Genomic DNA, 25238 nt, shown 5'->3' with positions numbered 1-25238 from the left:
CAGACCAAGTTTGGGAAATATAGGATTTTTCACTATGGATCAGCCGATAATATGTTAGATATGGGTGCACAATGGAAAGCTGAAAGAAATGAGGGAGATAAGGGGCCTTTTTCTGTCATGAAGGAAAATTTAGATTTTATTCTGTTGGTAGTTTGAAGCCACCCAAGAATTCTACAGGGAGCAGGAAGTATCAGATATGCCCCTTAGGAAGACTATGTTTGAGAATCAAACAGATCAATTTAAAAATTTTAAGTACCCAGAACAAATTTATTATATAATAAATGATATGATTTAAATAGATTAAAAGAATGTCCATGAAATATTAATACATCCATGGAACACAAAAGAAAATCAATCAGATAATTGACCACAAAGAAAATGTTAAATCCAATTAAACAGTAGAAATTTTAAAGGTTAAAATCTCTCATCATAAATACTATGACTATAAATAATTTTAAAACATTGAGCAAAACGTAAAAAAATTTCCTGCAATATGATACTTAAAAATGTAGACCAGACATACTGAAAATGCTTCATGTTGTGCCCTGAATACTTTTTCCAACCTTGTATTTTTAAAGTTGTGTGCCTTGGTTTTATGATCACATTTTTGTGGCTTGATATTGTGGCAGCTGACACGATATGGGGTTTAGATAAGATAATTCATTTTATCATAAAAAAAGAAGAAAAAGAAAAATAAAACTAAATGCTACTTACTGCCCATCTCTCTGCATTTAAATAAAAATAATATTTAATAAATGCTCATTATGCTGTGAAAAAAATTCTGTCCTTATTTGCATTTTGTTAGTTTGGGTTTAAATTTTAATATCTCTCAAATTCCCTTTTGTATTCCCTGATAGCCTAAACAGATGCTTAAATCATATTTACCGTAATTAACCCACTTACTTTCCTTTGTTTTTGATTCTTTCTTATTAAGGATTCCTCTCTACAGCCTATGTTTTCTACTCAATCTATTCATTGGCAGAGTGCACAGGATAATCTTGGTATTTGAAAACTGAAGCAACTGTTTTACATTACCAAACAAAAAAGTAATTCGATTGATTTTCCGCAGCAAGGTTTTCAAAATACTTCAAAGTCATATTATATGCTTTTAATCAATTCAGTGAAAGGTTAATATTTTGAAATATAAAGGCTCTCTATATTTCAACTATTATTTTGAATAACAGATACCCATTTCAAAAAAAATGCATTTCAAAGTCGTAGCAATTGTTAATAATGTGCTTTTAAAATAAATTTATGTAAGAATTATAGCACAGAAAAATTTTTAAAATACGGTATTAAGCAAGCTGAGAAATACATAAATGTGAAAACTAAAGAACCAATTATTTAAGTACATTAAGAATTAAAAATGGGGATATTCCATAATTGTTTTTATGCACAAATTTAAAGTATGCTAAACTGGCTCATTGATTACATTATTTTAGAGTAGTGTTACTTAGCAGGTTAATGAATTTGATGATTAAAGACCTAAAAGTAGTCCTTAGAAAGTAATTTCATGGTATCATCTCTGGAGAGAGCACTATACACAGGTATGCCTCCTTTACTACATTCACTCATTCAAAAATACATTTATTTTGCATCTATGATGTCTGAAAGGACACTGGCCAAGAGACTTTGGTGTTTAGGTGAATGGGCAGTAGTTAGGATTAAAAAGGTGAAAAAACACTCTGTGCCCTCAAAGTGAAAAGTATGGCCACTTACTATTGATAACACAAAGCACAGGTAGTAAGTGCTACAAAGTGCTACAAAGGGTAGTAAATGAAGAAAGCAGCCATATAATCTGTTGTTAAATGCATTTCTTACAATAAATCATTTAAATTTTAGTAGTAAAGATTTTATAACTTTCTACCAATATTTTCACCATCTATTTCCTATGCATTACGTTTAAAGATTTGGATGGTTCTAATTTCCCACAGTAAATATCTTTTACTAAAAAACATTTAAATACCTACGGTCATATCGAAACGGGAAAGGTTCCGTCATCCCCCTCGCAGGGCGTGCTATGTGGGTGTGGCTTGCTTCTTCAGTGCCCCGCTGCTCAAACTCCTAGGGGAGCATACAGATGAGCAGGCTATGGGACTCTTGACTCCACGGCAGTGTCTAGGGGTGAACGTTTACAGCTCCTGAAGCCCCAGTGGGCGTGTGTTACAGGGTGCTCTTTTAATTTGCCGTCTATAGGTGTCTTGTGTTAAGTCCGCTCAATTAGAACCTCTACCTTGTCGCAAGGACAGAGGGCTTTCTGTATCCCAGGTTCTTGCCTTGGTGTACCGGAAGAATCGGATCACATGCAGGATTGGAGAATGAGTACAAAGTTTTATTGAGTGGAAGTAGCTCTCAGCTGATGGAGGAGCCAGAGGGAGACGATTTTCCCCTGGAATTGGGCCGCTACGTGGCCCCGGCTCTCCTTCAACTGCCCCGCCCAAACTCCGCCTAGTCCCCTCAATCAATGGCCTGCCGGCGTGCAGGTGCCTGTCGGTGTGTTTTTCTGCCAACATGCTCCTCTCGAGGTCCTCTGGAGGACCAGCCCCTTGAGTCTTCTACCGCCGAAGCGCTTCTCTGGCGGTATGGCCACCTGTGTGTCCGCACACCAGCGTCTCGGGTTTTTATAGGCCCCGGATGAGGGCGTGGCAGGTCCGGGTGGTCTTGGGAAATACATTTGGGCAGGAAATGCCAGTGCTCACCTAGGTCCCTGGGGGTGGAGCCCCAGCCAGGGACCCGCCTTTCTCTCCAGCACTTCCCTTCCCCCATTCCGTATCATTTAAAGGAACCATGCTCTTCCCTTGCCAGCATTCCCGTATCAATATAACATGCACCAACTAATAAATCTTCAATTATTATTGGCTTCATTTTTAAAATCGAATAATAATTCCTTGACTTACACACACACACGCACACACACACAAAACTGAAGAGAGGAGAAAAATCAAGCAATACTTTCTTAAAGGAAATTAAAGAAAGTAGTTTCAGTTAAGTAATCTGACATTATGTGTTTAAAACCTATATTTTTTTAAAGTTTAATTAATCTGATTGGCAACTATCTATTACAGTTAAGACTTTTTCATCAGTAGAGTTTACCAGATAGTAAACCTTTATTGGCTAACTTGTGTTTGCAAACTCCAGCTTTAACACATTTGTTAACTCATCCCTCTATTATATGTTCATAAGTAGTTTTATAATATAAAGGAAAAAGAAAACCTCTTTCTAAAGCACTATAAAATGCTATTTTTAGAAAAAAAAAGTATACATTTTATATGGTATATAAGTTGTTTTCCAAGAAGAAAGTGGTAGTAAGGACAGTGATAGACCTACTCTGATAAGGTCTGTGAGTTTTTTAGGGTAAGAACTTTTCAAGTGGGATTTTCCAGTCAAAATACATTTTCCATACTATAAACAGTGACTGAAAATAAACACAGATTTTTCTGAGAGGTAATTTTACATTTTGCCACATATTTGTCACAACATTCCACCTTAAAATAGTATTTTGGAATTCTTACCTTAACTGACCCATTAACAGTCTTCCTCCACAATGTCAATTTCATGCTTCAGTGTGATCACTAACAAAACTGTCGACATTTCTTAGCTGGGAGGTAATAGCATTTCTGAATGACCTGAAATCCTCTGGAATTGTACTCTACCTGATTTTCAAGGGTGTTTAATCCATTCGTATGCTCCAAATTTTCCATTTGAATTTGCATCAGGTCATGTAATATCAGTTTCTTCTGTGTCACCTGATGTAGCAATAACTTCATATAATGTGACACTGTGTAATGTACAGTTTAAAAAATCCCTTTTCTTCTACCGGAGTCGGATCTATCTATCCACTGCTGCATCTGTCCTACACCACTGATCTACTTAATGGGTGTAACTACTAAATAAAAAATATCTAGCTACTTCTGTGCATTTCAGTATGACAATTACATGCTTGTCTTCCTAGTTAACCACACCACTTTATACCATAAATGTGTTTCTTATATAATATTATGAAGAAGCTAAATATTAAAACAATAATAAATTTCCCTTTCCCCCTTCCACCCATGGGAGCTGTCAGGTTGGAATGTAAGAAAACAACATCACTTTGTATCACTGAATTTTGTTTATATATTCATTTGAGAAGTGAATTCCAGAAAGGGAGCATTATTTCTGGCTGAAATTTAGCAGGCAAAGGATAGTGAATTCTGTCTCTAAGGCCAGACTTCATGTCACATTCTAGATTCTGGGTCTGCAAACAATGACGTCCAAAATAAATTCTGGCCTACAGTCTGTGTTTATAAAGTATAGTTTATGGGAACACAGCTACACCCATTCTTTTGCATATTGTCATTCTTTTTCATATTGGCTACTCTTAGACTACAAAGGCAATACTCAGTAGTTGCCACAAATACTCTCTGTCCCACAATGCTCAAAAGATATTCTACCTGGCTCTTTACAGACAAAAATTACTGATCTCTATTCTAGAAATTTTGTGAACTGTGAACTATCGGTTGCATGATGTTAAAACAGACATTATCACACAAATTCTCTGCAAGGATGACATAATTTTTAAAAGTGAATAAACATACTGAAATGCTAAATGAAACTAGTTCTCTTGTAAGCTCCAGGAAATAGAGTCATATCTTACAGCTGAGGGAGCTTTTGTCTCTTATTTGGGTATTTAGTTTTTGTTTTACATTTAGGTATATTTCTAATGTTTATTTTTGATTTCTTATCTCCATTGCTTCTTATATCAAAAGCAAAGATTTGGAAAGAGCAATCCACCCACTTCTAAGGAGAGGTGGCAAGACACTCAGGCTAGAAAGAATTTGCCCTGAGTAGTGAGGCATATGTGTTTCTAGTCTAGTCAATGAAGTCTTAAAGAAAACATCTTAAATAGTGAGTTTCTCTTAGAAAAGAATCAAAGGCTGTCTAGCACACTCTGGTTTTCCACAGATGATGCCTCCATTCAACAAATTAATCACTTACTCTGGGTTAGATTCTGTAAGACAATCTGAAACCAACTGACTTTTTATTGCCATAGGACCTTGCACTGTATTACCCAACCACATTTGGAGTGAAATTCCCATACTTCTCTTTGTCAAAAAAATCATTTCTAAAGAGTTTTATACACTATGGCATGGTACTAGACTAGGCAATTGATGGGCCAAACATAGAGGGCGATGAAAGGTCTGTTAAGAGCAGCCTACAATGAGGATTACAGAAACACTTTCACCAAAGGACGATGATGAATAGACCCAATGGATGAAACCTTTACCAATGGATGTCTGATGTAATAAAGAGTAGATGTCAGCATCCAGGAACTGTGCATGATTTGATGTGAAAATAAACTTTTCCCTTCCTATCTTCTGATAATATTTAAATGCTATTTATTTAAGTTTTTCTTTTGAGGAAGAGATACCCATTGATCGCAGAACCAATAATGAGCCAAATGTACTGAGACTTGCTGGCAGCCAGTCTGACTAGATGGCTAACCATTCTGATATGTATTTTGTGTGTATGTGTTAGAAGGAGGTGCAGTAAACACTTAAAAATCACCTCTGACTGTTACTAACCTGAAACACTGTTTGAATTCTTCCTCCATGCCTCACTCTCCCTTGAGACACTTCCAGTTTGGGTCTGATTACAGGAGATAGAATCCATTGTCAATAATATACTTTGATTAGCTAATTAATAGGTTGTTTAAATTACAATAAGAATGGAATTGCTCATATACTTGTAAAAATTGTCACTGTGTGTATACAGTTGTCTAATGTATTCTGCAATTTTTCCTTGTGAAATTAACAGGGCCTGGGGGAAAATTCAGTTGTTAAACTTGAATTTGCATCTGAGACTTTTCAGGACACTACAGAGTTTCAATTTATACATGAAGTTAACAAGGTACAGAGCTTATGCATTAAATTCCCTTTCTGTTTCTGCCATCTCTGTTCTATTACTTTAATATGCACATAGTACTAGTTATATAACAAAAGTGCTATGTACATCAATACAGTCCTGAGACCACTCTCTTTGTGTAATTTTATCAAATTTAAATGACATACTTAAAAGGAGTGTCTTTTGAGTATCCTACCAGATATATACAGGACTATATTAAAAAAAAAAAAAAGCCACCATGAAAGAACTGTTCAGGGATATTCTTCAAGTGCACTCTACCTGCATAACATGAGGCTGAAGAAGCTCTCAGAAAACTCAGTTGTTTCTGCAAGAAGCATCTTGAATTTTAAACCTTCTAAATGTTGCTTTCAGGAATAGTAGCTCTCAGGGGCAACCTAATCAGCCCTTTTACCTAAAATGTGTAAGACAATTTGACCTCTAGAATCTGAGAACTTTCAAGACTGCAGTAGTTTGCATGAATTTCCGAGAAACAAAATTTCTTCATTGTCAATAGTGTCCAATCATAAAAATGTATCCATCTCCTACACCCTTTTAAAATCCTGCATATATATTATATTTATATTTGTTATCAAAATGGCAAAAGGGCAGAATAAATTCTGTCCCACCAAACTATATCATGGGACAGATACTGTTAGTGTTTCTGCAGTTTCCTGGGAATTAGACACTGAGAAACATAACAACTGTGCAGAAAAAAAGGTGGCATTTAGTGCTTTCCTTCTGGAAAAGACAATGAAAAGCTCTAGAAGCACTCCCACGTGGCAGAGACTGAAATGCAGTATCTACAGAACACATCTGAAAACACTTTTTGCACTATGTAGGCTTATACATACTGCTTCTAACACTAAAGGGAATGTCATTTTTCTGTTTTACATTTAGTTTTACATTGGGCAAAAGAGTGTGAGTGGAGCACATCCAGTGGTGCTACAAGATGCACTGACTGCCTTGAGACACTCAGCTCCCTAAGGTACCACCAGGGAATCATGTAGGCACCAAGCACTGTAATTGTCATTTTTGCTGACAACTGAGTTGGGGTAATATTATATTCCTAAGTAGCATTGATGAAAACATTGGATTATTTATAGTAAGAGCACATTTTAATTTAAATTATTTTTAAAATTTTTAACAAAATTGAAGTGAGCTTTTTAAAACTGTATATTTTCAGCATTTCTACTGTTTGTCCAGTAAACTATTTATAAGTGAGATAATCAAATTAGACAATTAATTTAAACCATCTTTTCAAATGAAAAGCACTTTAAAGCTATAAGATGCTTTTTGTCTCTTAAAAAGATACTAGATTTCCTGTGATTATATGGCTTGGCCTATTGTAGAATTATTGACACATTTAATATGTTTGATGAGCCCAACATATGACCTCAATGGTAAAGTTATTGTGGTATCATGTTGGATTATTAAATTAAGTCACACTGTGGGGGAAGACTCTATATTGCATTAGTCATAGTCTTGGCAAGAGGCTGGTGTCATTGTCCAACAGGGTGCCTGAGAAAACTTAAGAAGTGATTTTTACCAAAGTGTGGACAACTTAAATGAAACTAACAATAGAAAGTAAAGTTGGCTGGGCGCAGTGGTTCACACCTGTCATCCCAGCACTTTGGGAGGCTGAGGCGGGTGGATCACCTGAGGTCAGTAATTCAAGACCAGCCTGGCCAACATGGTGAAACCCTGTCTTTACTAAAATACAAAAAAAAAAAAAATTAGCAGGGCGTGGTGGCGGGTGCCTGTAATCCCAGCTACTAGGGAGGCTGAGGCAGAAGAATCCCTGGAACCCAGGAGGCGGAGGTTGCAGTGAGCTGAGACTGTACCATTGCACTCCTGCCTGGGCACAAGAGCGAAACTCCATCTCAAAAAAAAGAAAGAAAGAAAGTCTTCCCAGGATAATAGTGGGGAGTTGTTGCCACACCAGGACTGATGGGCAAAGAGAGGAAGCAAGTATTAGACCCCAGGGAGTAACAGATAGCTTAAAAGAGGATTGTGTCTACTGCCAGCCCATGGCTTGGCAGGGAAGGTGCTATGGGAATAAAACCCCAACCTCCCTCAACTTCTACTTTCTAATCTTTTGTCTATACCTATTGGTTGAAATCCAGCTCAGTCCAGAGGGCAAGAGGTCCTCTTAATTAAATTAAGAAATGTCAGCCTCTGGAGGCACAGAGTAGGGTTGATCTGGCAGGATAAATAAAGAATATTAAAAATAGGAGTTAATAATTCATAATTAAATAAATTTCTGAAATAAACTTTTAATGTTTTAAATATGAAACCATGTTTTTTTAAGTAAATATAATTGATATTAATAAGGTTCATTCATTCACGTATTCAGCAGAGCTTTAGTGAATACCTACTATATGCCCTCTGCTAAGCACTTAGTAAAATTATTTTATGATTCCCCTCCTCAGGGATTTTATCATTTTGTTTGAAATATAGATGTGAAAAATCAACTATTACAACCATACTGTAAGAGGAAATTTAAAAGAAGGAAGAAGAAGAAACTAAAGGGTGGCTTCTAGGTCAAAATAAAACACAAGCCAAGTGTTAAGGAAGAATAGGGGTTAGATAAGTGGATAATGGGAGAATAGGAGAAATAACCTTATAGGTAAAGTGAGTAGTGCAAATATACGGGGGCTCAAGGAAGCTTGGTTCAGGAAACTAGAACTTTTTCAGTTTTGCTAGAAGGAAGGAAAAACGTAGGGCCAACAAGTTTGGTCTAAATCATTAAGGTACTTTATTTGATAAGTTAGCAGTTGTGTTTTATCCTAAAATGGATGAGGTGCCAAGGAGGAATTTTAAGCATTCAAGAGTTTTGCATTCAAGAGATATAACTGTTATAGGTGTGGAGAGGATGCATGGGAAGGGCATAAACCTAGAGAGCAATTAAGAGATTATTACAAAATCCAAAATTGCCAAAGATTTTGTATTAGATTTATCCAGAGAAATAGAACCAATAGGATGCATATATAAAGATATTTATTAAAAGGAATTGGCTCACGTGACTACAGAGGCTGCCATGTCCCAAGATATACAGTCTGCAAGTGGTAGAACAAGAAGAGCTGATGGTTTAGTTCCAGTCCAAGTCCAAAGGCCTAAGATTCAGAAGAATCAGTGGTATAAGTTCCAGTCTGGAGGCCTGGAGGCTAAAAACACAGGATGAGTAGATGCTTCCATTCAAGTCTAAATGCAGGTAAAAGAACAATGTCATATCTAAGAAAGGCAGGACGAATTCCGAGTTACTTGAAGGTGGGCAAGCTATTTTGTTCTGTTCAGGTTTCCTGCTGATTGAATGGACCTGCCCACATTAAGGAGGATAATCTCTTTTACTCAGTCTACCAACTCAGATGTTAATCTCATCCAGAAACACTCTCACAGACACACTCAGAATAATGTTTGACCAAATGTCAGTCCACCTCATGGCTCAATCAAGTTGACACATAAAATTAACCATCACAGCCTTGATAGGAAGAGCACAAAGAATATATGCAATAGAAATTGGAGATCAAATGCCTTGGAGACAATAGTTAAACCGGATGCCCCAGAGTCTGTCATGAAAACCTGGATAAAATGTGATCTTACCGACCACTGTGAGACACACTGTGGTCTCACAGTGTGTTCAGGTTTAAAAAGCTCTCACAGGGGAGTTCAGGTTTAAAAAGATTTGTCAATGCCTGTGAGGTAAACCAGCATATGGGAGAGAAGTCTGCACTAAAGTAAAGGCGAGCTTTATATGGTTATTATAAACATTTAAATGGGCAACTTTTATATAATAATTTATTATTATAGTCAAATTATAACTACTCAATATGGGCCATATGATTAGATATAAGACAATTTAGTGCACCAAAGTGGTCTACATTTTCCTTAGAAAAAGAAGAGGTAAAAGCAATAGTCCACTTGCATTGTATGTGTAGATCCGTTGTATATTCAGGAAATTAATATATTGATATTGAATAATTTAGTTCAATATTTGTTTTATTTTTTGCTTAGATGTTGTGCTTTTTCCATTTTCTGTAACTTTTCATACAGCTGTTTGAAAACAATATAACATTGTTTATTTTGAAGAAAATAATCAATTTAGGTAAACAGCAACTTAATAGAGGGTGATTTTAAAACCCCTTAATTAAATTGTCTTTTATTACAAACTGTGTCTTTACGGATAGCATTTTCACAACTCTAGACCTTACTACATATAAAATTAATATATTTTAATATGTAATAATTATATTATTATTAACCATATAGAATCATTATCTAGTTAATTTTTCTTATGTAGAGCTATCTATGTGTGAATATTTTCTGTGTTAACATACCATGGTGAAATGGATAAGCTGAATATCATTTGCAACATCCAAAGGCAAATTAGTTGATATCAGTTGCTTCCTTAATACTGAATTATAAAACATATTATAATTTTAAGGCAACACAGCTGTTTACAATGTCTCCTCATTTTTCAGCATCCATTCAGTTCATCCCCTCAACAGAATGGTTTCTATAGAAGCTTCCAAACACTCTTGTTTCCAAACTCCTCTAAAGCATGCTCTGTACCAAAAAGGTGACATTTTCACTAACTGTTTCATGTGTTTGTTTTAATTTTAACTGTAAAGCCAGATGGTAATCTCCTTGAGGTCAGGGGCCTAATATCTCACTTTGAGCTTCCTAGCCCCTAGCATCCATATTGGTTATATAGTTCTGTGGTCTACATATTAGTAGATTTATTTATTTCTCCTGAGCCTTACTTAAAAAATACTGAAAGGAAATGAGACTATATTTTACATAAGTTATTGCCAGATAATTTTTAAATGCAGCATAAAATTAAACTCATTGAAGAAAGTTTATACAAAACTTTCTTCATTTTATACAAAAATAAAGAAAATAAGTAATCTTTAGTCTATATCTTAGGACTTAGATCAAACATCATGTACGGCAGAATTCTAAAGAGAACTCATTACTTTTCACTTTGAATTAAAATTGAAATACATTTTGTAACTGAAATATGTGTAAGTAAACTCACTTAAAAGATAAGCTATATAAATAAACCTAACTTCTTTATTAAAGAAAAGTTAAAAACACTTATTTTCAACACAAAAATAATAAACTCCCTAACAACACCAAATTTTGTCCTCTTTTTAAAAAACATTTAAATGGGTTTTTGTACAATTAAAAACCATTTTTATTCTTTTATTTCTCTTGTAATTTGTAGGATATTTCTGTGTTTATGTATTTTCATAGACATTGTCATCTATCGGTATTTGTGGGAGATTGGTTCCAGAAACCCTTGTGGATACAAAAATCCTCGGATACTCAAGTCCTTTATCTAAAATGGTATCAGATTTGCATGTCACCTATGCAGATCTTTCTGTTTCTTTGAATCATCTCTAGATTACTTATGATACCTAATGCAATATAAATGCTATGTAAATAGTAATGCTGTATTGTTTAAGGAATAATAACAAGAAAAAAGTCTGTATATGTTCAGTACAGACACAGTTATTCTTTTTTTCCCCAAATATTTTTGATTCAGGGTTGGTTGAATCCATGGACACATTGCACACAGATCTGAAAAGACAACTGTATTTATGTCTAAACATAAAGTATTTGTGTCTTCCTAAATTCATTACAAAGTAATATTCTATAAACTGAATTCCACCTTTTAATTTTCCGCACTAGTCAAAAAAAAAAAAAACAACTGCTTGAAAGGACTTAAATTAGGAATTAAGGAAGACCCCAGGTCCAGCAAACCAACATAACTGTTTCCTGTTCTGCGAACTTCTCCGGCTCTACCAGGACTGACACTTTGCTTCCACAGATGTGAGACCAATGACCTAAATCCTTTTTTGAGTACCCCAAAATTCCACTAAAATTTACAAAAGCAATTATATTCTCATTTTATTGATATTTGAAGCATAATTTTAATTTTAAAATAGCCAGGAATGTATCCTTAAGTCTTCCTAAAACATCCTAGAATCTACTCCTAGATGACATTTTAAGGCTAGGAAGACTGTTGCTTACACCTAAACTGTTTTGTTGTTTTTGTTGATTATGAAAACATTATTTTCAAATAGGATATATGATGCATAACAAAATTTAAATACAAATGTCTAGGTAGTATTAGGTACCCTGCTCCATTCTCACTAATTTTTACTTGTTATTAATCATTAATTAATCCAACCCTTGCTGTCTTGCCAAAGTTCAATAGACAAAAATCAAGCTCACCTTCACTGGAAAGACCCCATTTATCTTTCCAATTTTTCCTTCTTTCTTTTCTCCTCCTTACCTACAGGAATGATAGAGAAAAAAAAAAATGAATCCCAGTGTGATGCCGCTGGTATGTATAAAATCCCTTGACAGTCATTTTCCCATCAGCAGTTTCCCTGCTGGCCAGCTTCTAAGTATCTCCCACTTCCCTTCTCTTCAGGTAGCTGGCTGCTAGATGTTTACTGATTAATTTGCATCAAATGTTCTCCTAGCAACCAACACTAGGATAGGATTAGATACTTTTGTAAAAGACTGTTTTCTGTTAAAGAAGCTTAGACTTCCTAAAACACCACAAACATAAACTAATAACATTTAAGCAAAGGTATAATGTGATTCCTTCACATTTTAAAAAGTAATTTTAGCCAGTTGCTTTTTATTGTTGTTTTTATTTGGGGAAAATCAGCAAATTTTTTTTCTATTTAAAAATTAGCATTTGTGAACACATCTTTTTTTTTTTTTTTTTTTTTTTTAGACGGAGTCTCACTTGCTGCTGCCCAGGCTGGAGTGCAGTGGCGCAATCTCGGTTTACTGTCGTTTACTGCAACCTCTTCCAGGGTTCAAGCGATTATCCTGCCTCAGCCTCCCGAGTAACTAGGATTACAGGCGCTCGCCACTACGCCCGACTAATTTTTGTATCTTTAGTAGAGACACGGTTTCACCATGTTGGGCAGGCTGATGTCAAACTCTTAACCTCAGGTGATCTGCCCGCCTTGGCCTCCGAAAGTGCTGGGATTACAGGCGTGAGCCATCGCACCTGGCCCACATCTCCATTTAAAACACAGGTAATCTTAACAGTGCAGGAATATATACTGTATACTTTAAATAAAACCACAAAGAATTGGCCTGGTGCGGTGGCTCACGCCTGTAATCCCAGCACTTTGGGAGGCTGAGGCGGGTGGATCACGAGGTCAGGAGATTGAGACCATCCTGGCTAACACAGTGAAACCCCGTCTCTACTAAAAATACAAAAAATTAGCCGGACATGGTGGCGGGCGCCTGTAGTCCCAGCTACTCGGGAGGCTGAGGCAGGAGAATGGCGTGAACCCGGTAGGTGGAGCTTGCAGTGAGCCGAGATCGCACCACTGCACTCCAGCCTGGGCGACAGAGTGAGACTCCGAGACTCCGTCTCAAAAACAAACAAACAAACAAAAAACACAAAGAATTTATGTCATTTTGTAATTATCAGTGCAAGACATTTAAATGAAAACAAACAGGTCTAGTTTCTAATGGCCAGTTATATAGAGAACACAGTCAATTTTCCTATAAAATTTGATTCATTTTTATTTTTTGAATAAAAATAACATGAAACACAAAAGTTTTCATTAAGATTTACTTTAACTGAAAAGTTAATAAACTCATTTTCCCTGTTTCTCAAAAAGTCTTAGTGTCACCATTTATATATAAACTTTGATAACAATTTTTAATATCAAATTATTACTTAATGGAAAGAAAAGCCATAAGAGAAAATATAACATGTATAATAAATCATGCATAGTAACATTAAATACACTGACCAACAGGACATGATATCTTAGCAGGTCTTTGAAATAAGAGGAAGAAATATTTTATTATGCCCCATCAAGATTTTAATTTAGCAGAGAACAATACAAGAGTAGAAAGTAAGATATTTAGTGTGATCAATAATAGTTTCAGGTTTTAAAGTTATTAAGTTTAAAAGTAGTAATCTCAAGGCTGTAAAACACTTTATAACTTCAAAAAATCTAAGATTCAAAAAATAAAAACCTATAGTTTAATCATCTGGTGGAGATAACAGAATATTTTTCCTAGAGGTAAGAATAAAGCAGCAAATCCTTCATATGGAAATGCATTACTGATTCAACTATGATGGTGATTACCCCTAGAATATTCGAAAACTGCTATTTATGTAAATTTCCTTTTCCACTCATAGTTTATTGTTTTCTACGTGGGCATTTCTTAAATCTCACATGTGCTTTAAAGAAATCTGAAATATAAATAATAACCACTTATTTCAAGTTTCAAGACTTTTTAGTTAGGTAGTATATTGAAAACCAAATTTAAATTTTAGAAATTGCGTATATAGATACTGTAATTTTTTAGCACCTTGATAGATGATTGTAAAATAAATGATCTAGGGTTAGAGACATGGGAACCCATGTTTGTTGAAGACTTACTCTATACTAGGTACAGTGTCAGATTTTTAAATAAACTGTCTCATATAATCATATCCAAAACAGTTAATATGATATTATCTTCAAATTATAGATCCTATCTGAGATTCAGAAATGTTAAATTGCTTCTAAATACCACAGAACAAAGTTGAAAATCTTGACTGTGAGACACCAAATCTGATTCCTTTCACTATATAAACAACCTCCCATAATTATGGAAGCAAAACATTCTCCACCCCCCAAGTACTTTAGTTATTGATACCCAAGTTTCACAAAGTACTCAGCCAGACTTGGCCTGGACTTTAAAATTACTACTTTCTTCTTCCCCTTATGGCTTATCAAAATCCCCACCATTTTCAGATACCAGTGATAAAAGACTAAACTAACCTGCATAAAAATATGAGATTAAACAACCGGTTTTAAATGTTTATCTTCAGGTAGAGAATAAAACAGAATTTGATTGGAGACACTGAGTTTTTCTGTGTTTGTGTGTGTGTAAATGATTGTCTTGCTAATTCATACATACATTCACACACACACGCATACACACCTCACACATTCCCTCAAGGATGCCTTTCTCCTCCATCTTTGCATAGTCCAATGTAAGAAACACTCTTTGTTAATGAGATTTGAAGAATAGATGTCCCTGATCCATCCACTGACCTATGAAAGGGTTCCAGATCAATCCTGTGTGGTAAGCCATTGACTCTTGTTAAAACCATGGCTATATTGATAATGAATGAAAAAATGTAGAAGGAGAATAACCTGTTGTTATCGGCTGAATTTTCATCTCCCCTGAGTAGCAGCAAGCAAGAGATTCAGACAGCAAGGTTTTGGAAAATGTATTATTACAAATACATGTGTTCAATGATGTCACCCACATTTTGAAGAGCACATCATTAAGAAATATGAGCTAAGTGCCTACTTTCAAAACCTTGGAAGAAAAATAATGGCTTAAACTGCTGTAAGCAGATGCAATACTAAAGGACAAAATGATTTTTATATATGGTCTTTGTTTCAAAAATGAAAGGCAAAATTGAGAACTAATGCTTTACAGAGTCCAATATGATGCTCTTACCAAAGGTGGAAGAGGGAAATGACATCTAGAGGGAATAGTAAAAGAAGTGAGCAATAATAAATACTAAAATAAATTCTGGAAAATATGCTGCAGTACCAACAACTTGAAAACACTTAAGAATTCAACAGAGAAAAATAAGTAAGGTATTGTCTTAGTTGTTTATGAACATGCAAAAGAGAAAAAGAAAAAAATCTCTGCAGTGGCCTGAAGCAGTAGGGAACCAGTGAGTTAAAAAAAGTAAATAATGCTTTAAGCAAGATATCCTGCCACTGTCCTCAACCCATAAACACAACAGTAGATCAGTTTTATCAGAAATTATAGAGAGTGTTAAGCAAATTATACTTTGTAAAACATTAAAAATATTTTTACAGTAAAATTCCAACACACTGTCTATACCCAGAGCAGCTATTGCCTATGAGTGATAGCGGCTGATAAAGTAGCCCTACTTATGTAATGCCACACAAGACATTCTTGCTGAAAAATATTCTCAGATGCAAAAAACCTCCAGAGGGATTAGATCCAGCTCAGTGAAGCTCTCCACTCCAACTCCTACATTGTCCTCAGTTTACTACCCTAACTCCTGCCATCATCCTTGGTATCTTTGGCTCATTTGATCAACTCTTCCAACAATCCAAATTTAAGACCCTTGACAACTTCTTATCCCACCATATCTACCCTTATGGTAAACTTGAGCAAACTCATAATCACCATCACACCCAGGGTCTGGCAATGGCTCTATCTGAAATCTCAAATTCCAAAATCCCACTCTGATTACAATTCTGCGTCATATTCACTCTTCCTCTGGATCATTTCAGCTACATCTGGGCTTCACCTCATTAAAGTTTCTAGTTCCAGACTACCATCCCTTTCTCCCAATACATTAGCTTCCTCTTGAACTCACTACTCTGTATAACTGGCTGAGACTTCAAGGTGTTACAGTTCAATTACTTCTATTCTTCCACCCCAGACTCTGCACGCAGAGGATTCAATCAACCCAAAAGTTTTGCTATTTTCACACCTGGCTTGCCTGTGCAATACATTACTTTGACAATCATATTTGCTAACTTCAGCCTGGTCCAGGTGGCATTGACCTTCCATTATCAGTCAGTGGCCAACTGTCAGAACAGTGATCTCCTATTCCTGAGCGGCCACTCAAAATATCCACCATCACCCTCAAAAGCTTTACCTAGTGTTGTGCTAGTAAATATTCAATCAACAGCCCTTTGAAAACAACACAAACAAAAAAGCCCAAATTTGTAGCATTTGCTGATTTTCAAACTGTAAATGCTTCCAACCATGGCTGATTCCAAACTACTAACGTGACATCACTGAATGCCGAGTGGGGAAGCAACGTAGGTAAGTAGCATATATCTTCATATGGCCTTCCCACCAAATACAACCTGGTATCTGTTCTCAGACACAATAGACATAAATAATCTCGAGTATAACTAACAGTGAAAGGTAGTAAAATAATTAGGAAACCATGACTCTTGACTATTTATTACCTTCACTTTAATATAATTTAACTATAAATTTATGTAGTTCACATTTTAATAATAGCCATGTTTAACAACTAGCTCTCAAAATTCCTGAAAACTCAGCGATTAGCTCCTGTAAGCTTCAGCACGTCACTGCCCTTGCACCATTGCGAACTTTCATTTCTCTTAGCTGATGATCCTGCCTCATACTCTACTGAAACACATTCAAGATTGCCCATTAACGAAATTTAAAACATCCCTTGACCCCTGACCCTGTGTCTACATCTACTTATCTGACTTTTTTATACCTGCATATCATTTTTATCAGAAATTCCATTAAAAAGAGTCCATATTACAGTAGTAGTTTCTATGTCCTTACTCTCATTCCTTGCTTTTTCTCTGAAATTTTATGACATCACTATGGGAAAAAGCCATAAATTACATTCAAAATGCAAGGATTTTTTTCTTTCAGTTTTCTGATTGCTTTTTAAAGCAATTCTTGCAGCATTTGGCTCTATTGCATCTTCTTTCTATCTTAAATGTTCTTTCTTCTTGACTGCTGTTAGGCCTTAGGCATTCTGTGAACCATGAAAGACTGGATATAGTACCCTCCATGAGCATCCCTGCAAGAACCAGCTAGCTGATAAAACTGGCCCCCCTACAGCTGAAGTGTGTTGGCCAGGTAAACAAAATATTTGCTGCAGTTGAAGCCGGGAGACTCATAGTCTTTCCAGATGTAGTGGATACAGAAGCTCTTGCCTGTTTTCTTGAGAAGAGATGACTACTTAGTAAACCACTTGGTTCCTGGGCCTCTCATACTTATGGGATTGCTGTTGCTTCTTGCATCCCAGAAGCTGAACCTGAGGCCCAATACCTAGATAAAAGAAAGAACACATCTAAGGGGGCCCAGCAAAAGTGGGAATATATTCAGAACACTTAGAACAGGTGACTCAAACTGAAATAGAACTGAAGTGGAGGTGAAAACACAGCTAGAATAAAATTAAGATATACACACACACGCACACACACGCACATACTCAGGACAATGCATGTTTTCAAAACATTCGTGATCTGGCATCAGCTCATTAGCTCAGTTTTCGTTCTCTAAACCCAACGCAGTAGATATCTCAGGAGGTACAGGAAAGGTGGTAAATCTGGAACCCAATGCGAAAACTGTGAGAAATACTGCAGGAGATAAAAGGTGGTTAGGCTCTTGCATGAGTAACTTCAGATAAGAGAGGACCATATAGCACAGGCTTACACGAATGGCAAGAACCAGAAAGATAACATTGAATGCTGGCAAAAACTAGAGATTAGGATAAGTGCTAGTAGGAGAGAAAATGCTGATTTATAGAGCAATCTACCAGTCTGTAATGAAATATTTGCATATCCTATGACTCACCAATCCTGCTTCCAAGTATATCAGAATGTCAGGATGTAACTGTCCAGTTTATGTGCTGGCCAACTCCAGGGCTTATCTTTCACACAGGGTACTGCAAATGTATACTACATATAAAATTACTTGTGTAATATAGACACACAAAGTTCAAACAAATGTTCAGTTGCTACATTTATAACTCATTGAAAAATAGGATGAACGTGTTGAAAAATCCTTTGATATTAATACATATAATTAATTTAAATAGGTGGCTATATTCATTTCTAATAAAAGGGTAAAATACTAGAAATTCTTTATGTCTAACCTATGTTTTTAATAAAAGTCATCTATTATGATTAGAAATATTTTAAAATGTATGGAGGCAAAAACAATCAGATATATCATACATAATATTATGTGCTTTCCTATCTTGTTTCTTAAATAATTTTATCTTGACCTGTCAGTGAGAATTTTTCCCCTCACCTCTCATAATTCAATATCCTGAATCCAGAGAAATGGCTGTTTCCATCTGTACCACTTAGAATAATCAATACTTAGTTAAGTTCATACATAATAATGAATGTGTATCTCCAAAAACGTGCTTTGCCAAATTGTGGTATATAATTTTATCCAAGATCAGGACCTTGACAGAAGGGTATCTGCATTTTTGTTTTATTTTACAAGGGATATGGGAATGCTGACTATCTACTTTCTAATTTCTCCCTATATTATTGCTTTGTAAAAGGAAGCATTCTGCCACAGTGAAATAGACATGTGTTTCAGAAAATTCTCCCTTTAGGCCCAAACATGGGCTAACTTCAATAAATGAAAGTGGCATAGTTTACAGAATTGGTTTCTCACAAAGTATTTAGTTGAATCAGCTTTTTAGATGCCTTCAGATTTTTAAAAGAAGCAAAAGAAAAAGCATTCTTCCAGCATCAAGAAAACACTTTGCCACAGATAATTGTCTCATTTAATTTGCATTCCATTGCATACCAAACTGAAAAATAACAATACTCAGGAGTCCAATCTGATGGAAGACTTCCTGTCAAGTAATAAAGTGATAAAAGAAATAAAATGGGAGAGGAAGAAGGGCTGGGAGTAGTGACTCAGTGAAGTTGATGGGTTGGTTGCAAATTCCCAAGTTCAAGTTATCAACCTTTCTTCCTGCTTTACTACTAGCTCCTCTTCCACCAGAAAAAAAAAAAAAAAAATACAGACAGCCTAAGATATCAGCCAACAAACCTCATTATTGATGGCATCAGGTGGTAGATCAATGCTGGAGGAAAATCAATAGTCAAAATATTTTTCAGTGGTGCATACAGATTAAGAGTATCAGCAGCATTTCTTGATGGAAACCACAAAAGTTCACACACCCCCAAGAGTCACTGTTTCATAGGAGGCAAGACCTTACTTGGTTTTTAGAGCTACTAATTTGCTCCTATATGTTTTCCTGTGTTGTAGAATCTGTAACTGTTTGCTACAAAACGGCAAGGCGGAAGGAAGGAAGGGAGGGAGGGGAAGGGAAGGACAAGGCAGGGGGTGAAAGAGAGATAAAGATACCACTAAAAATAAAATATAATTTCTCATATAGTGGTTTGATTCATGGATATTTACTACATATACGTCCATTTAATAAGTGTAAAGACTGGAAACCTTAAGAGTTAGAAAGCATGCCTAAATTGAAAAGAGTATATCAATTTTTCATCTGAAGAGAGTAAGTAAAAATAGTTTTCCTTGCGTGGAAAGATGATGTTCTATAAGAAATTCCATGTTAAGGGATGCTTATTTAAAATGGGAGAATGATAGGGAAGCAATTCTAAAGAATCACCCTGATTTACAGCCTCTAGTCCCAAAACAGCCTCACACTACATGTCAGTTTTCTTTCCAAGTCATCAATCAGATCAGATCAGAGTACTCTCCTGCCCTAAAGCTTGCAGATATTCTGAAGAAGTGCCCAGACAAGATTATTACTGGGTGAAGTGGGGAATAAGTGAAAGGCTATCACCAGAGACAGGTTAACTTTGAAGGGAAAGCAGCAATTTTTGATATAATAGCCAAAGAAGGCATTGGTTAAAATATAAACCAAACTTGAAGGAGGAAAGAATAACATGTGGATATCTGGTGAGAATAGCAGTGCAACGGCCCCGAGGTAAGAGTGTGTGGCTATTGAAATGTAAGCTTTAGGTCCTCACTTGTGACAGATATCTTCCAAAGTTCTGAAAAGAGCTCTAATAATTTTGTCTGTGTAATTGTGAAGTCGTTTCCTTAAAGGGGTCTCTCAAAATTGTATAAGCTTCAGAAGCCATAAAACTTGGACTTGCCCTTGTGTGTTAGTTACCCAGTTGAGGTCCACAGAAATGAACATGCTCCTTAGTAAATAGAATGGAAACTGTTATTCTGTCAGAATTGCATCCTATCAGGAGAGAAAAACCTATCTTCTTGAGATAGGTTATACGACTTTCACCAATAGAAACTGAAGAACACTATTTTAAGGGAAAAAAGTACAGAAGTCCTAATAAGTCTTCATTTACTTTCTCAGAGGAAATGAAGTATAATTTACCAAGTATTACTGTGATGTGTAAACTTTATAACTTATCTGTTTTCATTTATATTATACATAGCATGTTTCCAAATACTGATTAGCGTCAAACACTCAAGTTTAAGGCTGTGAATAGAGGGGAGCCGGGAAGCTCATGTCCTTCCATGAAATAATCTTGAGTGAACAGGACTAGAAGAGGCTGGTGGTAGAAACTTAAAATAAGCTGATGAAGTCCAGAGTCCTGCAGGAAAGACAGTAGCAAGGGCAGAAGAAGCAACATCAAAGGGGCTAAAAACCTGATAGCCAACATTCATAATTTCTCTAACAAATACCTCACACTTAAGAGAACCCATCAGGATATTCCATTGGCTCATACTCTGAAATCCTTCTAGAACATTTCCTCTTGCCACTTCTCCTACCACTACTATTCTGCTTCAAGCAATTGTTGCTTCTTGCCTGATATTTTCAGCAGTGTCCAAACCACCCTGCCTCATTCTGGACCTTTACCTCTCCTACAACCCACTTACTCTCTACAGTCAGAGTGACCTTTTAAGTAGAAGTCAGATCATGAAATTATTTGTCAGACTGAAATCAAATCCACAAAGTCCATTACAATCTTTATTTCCAACCCCACTCCTCTTTCTGCTTTACTTTTTACATCTTCCTCCCATTGCTTACTCTGCCCCAGCCACACTGGCTGCCTTGCTTTTCTTCGACTATAGCAAGCACACTCCTGTCTTGGGGTTTTGCACTTGCCATTCCTACCAAATAGCCTCATGATATTCCTTCCTCTTTCAAATTTGGCTCACATGTTACCTTTTAACCAATGCCCTTCTTGGCCATCATATCTGAAACTGCAGCTTTCCTTTCAACATTCCCTATCTCTGTTCCCAATTTATTTTTCATATTAGCATGTATTATCATCTATAATTGTATATTTGCTTATTGTCTGCAACTAAAAATGTAAGGTTTATGAGGGCAAGGCATTTTTTCTTTTACTTACTGCTCTATTCCCAGTGCCTAGAATGGGACTAGCATTTAGTAACTATTTAATAAACATCTGTTGAATGAACAAATAAGTTAATGAATGACAGCAGCAGAATGATACACATGGGACTCTGAATTAGCTCACTAATGTATTCAGCATAAGCATAAACTCTTTGGCAAGACATTAAGAGTTCTTTATAACATCCTCAACTGACTTTTCAGACTCATTGCTTCCCATTCCTCCTGTATACTCTGCCATCCAGTTAGGAAAAGCTATATATCCATTACTTCCTTAATACATCAGGTACTTTCATGCCTTAATCTCTTGCTCACACTGTGCCTTCTGCTAGGAATGTCTCTTTTTATCTTCTCGTTCTTTCCCTAGCCAACCTCTGCATATCTCTAGAGACCAAATTCCAGTGTCTTTCCCCTCTGTGAAGTCATCTGTGACTCTTCTAGACAGAATTAATTAATCCCTGCTCAATGCTCCTGGAGTATATTTTACATGTCTCTTTTAAAACAATCAAATTATATCTCAGTTATTTATACCCCAACATGAAATACAGTGTCTCATGCATAATAAATATTTGTTGAATAAATCAATATCTAAGAATTTAATCTTTCTAGGCCCAAGACACAAGACAATTCAGTGTTTTACCAGTGATTTCTTACCAACAACAGTATTACCATATTATTGCTGTCAATGATAATTAGCATCCATTAAGTGCTCATTGCATGTCATACACTGTTTCAAACACTTTACAAATATGATTTCATATCATGTTCCAAAGGGATTTCTTTATAAATACCAGTCATCACAGCTGATGTTAGAGTTGAGGAAACTGAGTTGTAAAACAGTTACTAAAGATCTGCTTCCTGAAAATGTGCTCTTTGACCATTAGGCTGCAGAATCTCTCAGAAGAATGGTTTAAGGAGAAAGCATGTCCCAAACAAGATGCTATCCAAATATACATCTTTCATTTTCTGAGTATCATTCATTGAACAAATTGATGGCGGCAGGAGGCAGACAAATTCCTAGGCAGACAGGGGTGGGTCCCCAGACCTGACAAATTAAAGCCTGAAAACCAAGCTGCAGGTTCCGGGTAAAGTCCCCGACTGGAGTGAGAACTTCCTCAATGCCTTTTAGCCAATTGAGTGGTGCTTTTTCCAGGCCCATGGACCAACAGGCATGCACTCCTCCATTCAGAGCCCATAAAAACCTCAGACGGTCACAGGTTGGGACTACCCAGCTTTGGGTAGGGCTACCCACTTTGGGTCCCCTCTTCACTGAGACCTGTATATTCTGGTCCAGCTGCAGCCTTGCATGTAGCCAGCTCCTATGCCGGAGCCTGAAGCTGCCCAATCAGCCACAGTAGCCGGCGCGCCTGGGTGTCTTCGGCGGGCCTGAGATCCGGCCAGTAGCGCAAGCCGAGCACAGCTTTCTGGCCAAGTGGGCAGAGCAAGTACAGCTGCAAGCCCAGAGCCGAGCAAAGGCAGGGCAGGAGTGCCTCCAGCCATGGAAATTTCTGACTGGTGAAGCGGCACTCGAAAGAATCCTCTGTCGAAATCTTTAGGCAGTGTATACACCTCAATGGATTAAAGGGCATTAAACTAGAAAGTGATCTATTGAAAATATTTAAATAACCTAAAATAAGCATAAATTTAGAAAGTGGAATTAACCAACACTACATATTTCAACAAATTATAAAAGGATGACAAAAAGGGTTATCCTGCGAGTAGAAAATTTCATACAAGAGGGATTCCCACCCTACCCAGACACACACACACACACACACATACACACACACACATACACAGAATTTACTCCAAAGAAAGAGTGAGAATTTTATCAGTATACCTATTCAAACTTCCTGCTAGTCATCATCAACTTAACTGCCTCATTGATCTCAAATAAGCTTTTGAGGGAGAGAGTCGAAAGAATTCCAAAAAGAAACCAGCATATGAAACAGGGCGATATGCTTTAAGAAGGACTATTAAGGGATTTGCAGGATGAAAGAGGAACATTATTGTTTATATTTAACAATTCAAAAACACTCTTCAATTTTAATTCCATTTTTAGAGGCAACAAAACTAGATTATAAATTACCTGGGGATTTTGGTTTCTGGTTCGGCTAGTTAGGAGCTTGGAAGTTGTTACTTTGTCCTAACAACAAGCAAAAAGCCCAACAAACTGACAACTGAACTTAACAAACTGAAAAATCAATTAACTCTTGTATCTATCAGAGAAGTGAGGGTACAGGGCAAATCACTGCCCCCAAAATTGGAGAGACAGATAGGTGAATACAGAGATTCATAACATAGCTAAGCAGAAGACTACAAGCAGGAAACTCCCCAGGAGCCAGTGCCAGGATAGAAAAACCTAAACTATAATTGATGAATTACTTGAGGCTTAGTGTGGACAAGCTTGAGAGTTAATGACTCCGGAGGATGTAATCACAGGGGAGTCCCCACAGTTTTGTGAATTTTACCTCCAGGAGTTGGACCAGGTTTCCATGGTCAATATTGGACAAAAATCCCCTGTTGCTTCTGGCAGGGGTAAGAGAAAAGTAACCCTTTTGAAATATACGACAGCATTACTTTCTTAATAAATCCTGACCTTAGAAGAAACTATTTTACCAGAGCCTAAACCACTGAGTTTTTCTCAGAGCTCAATCAATCCAGGGAAGAGAAATATCCAACTCTAGCCCACTGTAGTCATCATATCCCATTTAAGGCTGAGAAGCACTTGTGCAGTTCATAGTCCAGACACACTAAAAAACTGAGTTCTTTAGGTATGTAAATGATGAGTTGATGGGTGCAGCAAACCAACAAGGCACATGTATACCTATGCAACAAACCTGCACATTGTGCACATGTACCCTAGAACTTAAAGTATAATAATAATAAAAAAAGTTAGTACAAAAACTGAGCTCTAACCAAAGAGCTATAGAACACTTCCCCTCCCACACCTTACCACACTACTAAATGCCTATGTACTGAAGTTTCTTTTGCCCAATACATCATGTCTAGCTATTGAGAAAAAATTACAAGGCATGTCAAAAGGCAATAAACAAAGCTTGAAGAGACAGAGCAAGTACCGGAACCTCACTTAGATATGGCAGAGATGTTGGAATATCAAACTGGAAATTTAAAGGTACTATCATCAATATGTTAAGGGCTTCTGGATAAAGAAGACAGCATGCGAGAACAGATGTGCAACGTAATCAGAAAAATGGAACTTCTATGAAAGAATGGGGGAGAAGAAATGCTGGAGATTAAAAGCACTGTAATAGAAATGATGAATGCCTTTGATGGGCTTATTAGTAGAAAGGCTATGGCTGAGAAAAGAATCTCTGAACTTGAGAATATTTCAATAAAAATGTCCAAAACTAAAACACAAAGAACAAAAAGAGTGAGAAGAAAATCCAGAAAATAATATTTCAGAACCATGGGGCAGCTACAA

The 25238-nt window shown here is 36.4% G+C and overlaps 1 long non-coding RNA gene across 22 annotated transcripts in view; it reads right to left on the bottom strand.

The window, feature by feature from the left end:
* Positions 1–25238, bottom strand: part of LOC129060000 (uncharacterized) — a 1058541-nt gene that overhangs the window by 326074 nt on the left and 707229 nt on the right. For 16 of the 22 annotated variants that reach the window (XR_010140292.1, XR_010140285.1, XR_010140291.1 and 13 more), the window contains 3 exons: positions 12121–12181; positions 8903–9047; positions 5565–5628 (listed from right to left, as the gene is read on the bottom strand). This is a non-coding gene — a long non-coding RNA (uncharacterized LOC129060000). Of the gene's footprint in view, positions 1–5564; positions 5629–7664; positions 8083–8902; positions 9048–12120; positions 12182–25238 lie in introns of those variants that run through there. The other 6 variants (XR_010140303.1, XR_010140301.1, XR_010140302.1 and 3 more) reach the window with 4 other exon arrangements.

The sequence above is a fragment of the Pongo abelii genome, chromosome 5, assembly GCF_028885655.2.
Source record: "Pongo abelii isolate AG06213 chromosome 5, NHGRI_mPonAbe1-v2.0_pri, whole genome shotgun sequence".
In the NCBI taxonomy this organism is placed as follows: domain Eukaryota; kingdom Metazoa; phylum Chordata; class Mammalia; order Primates; family Hominidae; genus Pongo; species Pongo abelii.
Note: the sequence above shows the minus strand (reverse complement) of the source record. Positions and strands in the feature narration are given on the sequence as shown.